This window comes from Coregonus lavaretus (genome assembly GCF_964263955.1).
Source record: "Coregonus lavaretus genome assembly, contig: HAP1_SCAFFOLD_2066, whole genome shotgun sequence".
Classification (NCBI taxonomy): domain Eukaryota; kingdom Metazoa; phylum Chordata; class Actinopteri; order Salmoniformes; family Salmonidae; genus Coregonus; species Coregonus lavaretus.
The window spans coordinates 69,538-72,681 of NW_028165128.1; the positions used below are offsets into that span (position 1 = coordinate 69,538).

General features: G+C 49.8%; 1 long non-coding RNA gene across 1 annotated transcript; it reads right to left on the reverse strand.

Moving 5' to 3' along the window:
* Positions 1–2,142: 2,142 nt before the first annotated feature.
* LOC311116246 lies at positions 2,143–2,616 on the reverse strand. The gene is made up of 2 exons (XR_014611386.1): positions 2,439–2,616; positions 2,143–2,354 (listed from the first exon to the last, which is right to left on the reverse strand). It is a non-coding gene; the product is annotated as an uncharacterized lncRNA (long non-coding RNA).
* Positions 2,617–3,144: the final 528 nt, after the last annotated feature.

Below are 3,144 nucleotides of genomic sequence, written 5' to 3' on the forward strand. Positions count from 1 at the left end.
AACGATTCAACATGTCCCGAAGGACATCGTTCACTAGTGCCTGAAAAACAGCAGGGGCATTAGACAACCCAAAAGGCATAACCAGATACTCAAAATGTCCCAAGGGTGTGTTGAAGGCAGTCTTCCATTCATCACCTTTACGAATGCGCACCAGGTGATACGCATTTCGTAGATCCAGTTTGGTAAAGATAGTTGCACCATGAAGGAGGGGAAAAGCAGAATTAATTAAAGGCAGAGAATATTTGTTCTTAATGGTGATGTTGTTAAGTCCACGGAACTCAATACAGGGTCTGAGGGTCTTATCCTTCTTTCCAACAAAAAAGAATCCCGCTCCTACAGGTGACGAGGAAGGACGAATAATACCTGCCGCCAAGGAGTCCCGAATGTAGTTCTCCATAGCCTCCGTCTCCGGGCGGGAGAGATTGTACAGGCGACTGCTAGGGAGAGGGGCTCCTGGCTGGAGGTCAATGGCGCAGTCGTAAGGCCGGTGAGGAGGAAGAGAAGTAGCTCTGTGTTTGCAGAAAACGGATGTCAGGGACAGCAGAGAGATCAATGGACTCCAGTGGAGGTTGAGGCACAGTGCTGGCAGGGGTCTGAGCAGAACACAAACAATTCACATGACAAAATGTGCTCCATGAAACAATTTTACCTGTCACCCAATCAATGTGTGGATTGTGTCGTATGAGCCAGGGGATACCAAGGACCAGGGGGGTCTGTGGGCAGTCTATTATGTGAAACTGAATGTTCTCCTGATGATTACTCGACACTCTGAGACAAACAGGCACAGTCTGATGAGTAATACGGGTCAACAATTGTCCATTTAGACCCTTAGCCTGCAGCGGACGGTCCATAGGTACAGTCTCTAACTCCATTTGTTGAGCCAACTCTCGATCCAAAAAGCTTTTATCGGCACCAGAGTCAACCAGCGCACTAACAGGGAAATTCTGGGACTGCCACTGGAGGGATTCCTGGAGCAGAATGCGGGGAGAAGAGGAAGAATCCGCTGCTCGGCTCACCAAAACTTCTCCCATTAATGACGAGCCGGCCCTTTTCCCGGACGAACTGGGCAGGAAGGAACGAAATGACCAGCCTCTCCACAATACAGGCAGGCCCGGGCCTGAATACGACGTGCACGCTCCTCTGAGGACAACCGTGCACGACCCACCTCCATGGCTTCGGGTTCAGTGCTCCTAGTATCGACTCGGGAAGACTCGGCCCTCTCCATAGGGAAGAGGCGGGGAGGAGTAGGTTGACGACAGACAGGTTGCTTGGAACTACCACTCCTCTCCCGGCGGCGCTCCCGAATCCGATTATCCAACCTGATGGTGAGTGAAATAAGATTATCCAGCGTAGGCGATTCATCATATGACACCAATTCATCCTTCAAGGTCTCAGCCAAAGCATTAATGAACACTCCTTGTAATGCCTCGTCATTCCAACCACTCACTGCCGCTAAAGTTCGAAACTCCACTGCCATCTCCGCCACACTGCGAGACCCCTGCCAAAGAGAAAACAAACGTTTAGCAGCCTCCTTGCCCCGTACGGGGTGGTCGAAAACCTTCCTCATCTCAGTGGTGAAGGCAACGTAAGCGTTGCAAATGTCCGACTGGCTCTCCCAGACCACGGATCCCCAGGAACGAGCGGAACCGCTAGTAGAGTTGATAAGGTAGGCAATACGGGCTCTTTCGGAGGCGTAGGTGAGGGGCTGTTGTTCAAACACCAACGAGCATTGAGTCAAAAAATCACCACAGGTTCCCATGTTCCCGTCATAGCGCTCTGGAGCAGGAACAAAAGGCTCTCTGATCTGGGCTGGAGGGGCAGGAAAAACAGGCGGAGCAGGAGAAGGAGCAGTTTGTATGCCATGCACGAGGGGTGCATTATTAACTTGAGTAGTAAGGGCAGACACTTGATTGGTGAGTAATTGAACCTGATTAAGCAGCACCTGACTGTTCTCAGAAATAGTCTTAAACAAAGTATCATGTTGGCCAAGTAAAATGCCCTGATTGGCTATGGCAGTCCGAATCTGAGTGCACTCTGGGGTGGTATCCGAGCTACTGTCTGCTGGGTTCATGTTGGTCAGATCATACTGTCACGATTTAACTAGATATGAACCCAAATGCAGACAACTACACCGAGCCAGAGAAGGTTTAACAGGTTTATTTACAACGTGCAATTGTCCAGGTTTCCAAAAATAGGGTCCAGGTTTACAGGGAGGGTAACAGATCCAGGTTCTGAGCAGGAGTGGTACTGTAACGTCCTAGTGTCCGTGGTGAGTCCAAAAGGGAGGTCCGGTAGTGGAAAGCAGGATGGTGGTGGCAGGAGTGAAGCGGAGGCAGGAGTCAGGTTCCAATAATCTGTGGCACAGGAGAAAAGTAAATAGAACAGGCCAAAAACACAAAGAGCGAAAACAAGCAGGTTGAGTCAACAGCGAGACTAACATGGTCGTCTTGACTATGATCTGACGATGAGTGGCAAGTTTGACCGGGTCTTTAAGGCTGAGGTGATTATGGTGAATGAGCTGCAGCTGGAACCCTGACTCCCGCACACCAGACTTCACTCCTGCAATCAAAACAGACAGAGGGGAGGGAGAGAGCAGAGAGAGAGCTACCTAGCAGCAGTAGGCCTAACAGTTTCCCCTTAAACCACTCGAGTGTTGCTATAGCAGTATGCTTAGGGTCATTGTCCTGCTGGAAGGTGAATCTCTGGAAGACTGAAACAGGTTTCCCTCTAGAATGTCCCTGTATTTAGTGCCATCCATCATTCCTTCAATTCTGACCAGTTTCACAGTCCCTGCCGATGAAAAACATCCCCACAGCATAATGCTGCCACCACCATGCTTCACTGTGGGGATGGTGTTCTCGGGGTGATGAGAGGTGTTGGGTTTGCGCCAGACATAGTATTTTCCTTGATGGCCAAAAAGCTCTGACCAGAGTTCCTTCTTCCATATGTTTGGGGACTCTCCCACATCGCTTTTGGTGAACACCAAACGTGTTTGCTTATTTTTTTCTTTAAGCCATGTTTTTTTTCTGGCCACTCTTCCGTAAAGCCCAGGTATTTGGAGTGTACGGCTTAAAGTGGTCCTATGGACAGATACTCCAATCTCCGCTGTGGAGCTTTGCAGCTCCTTCAGGGTTATCTTTGGTC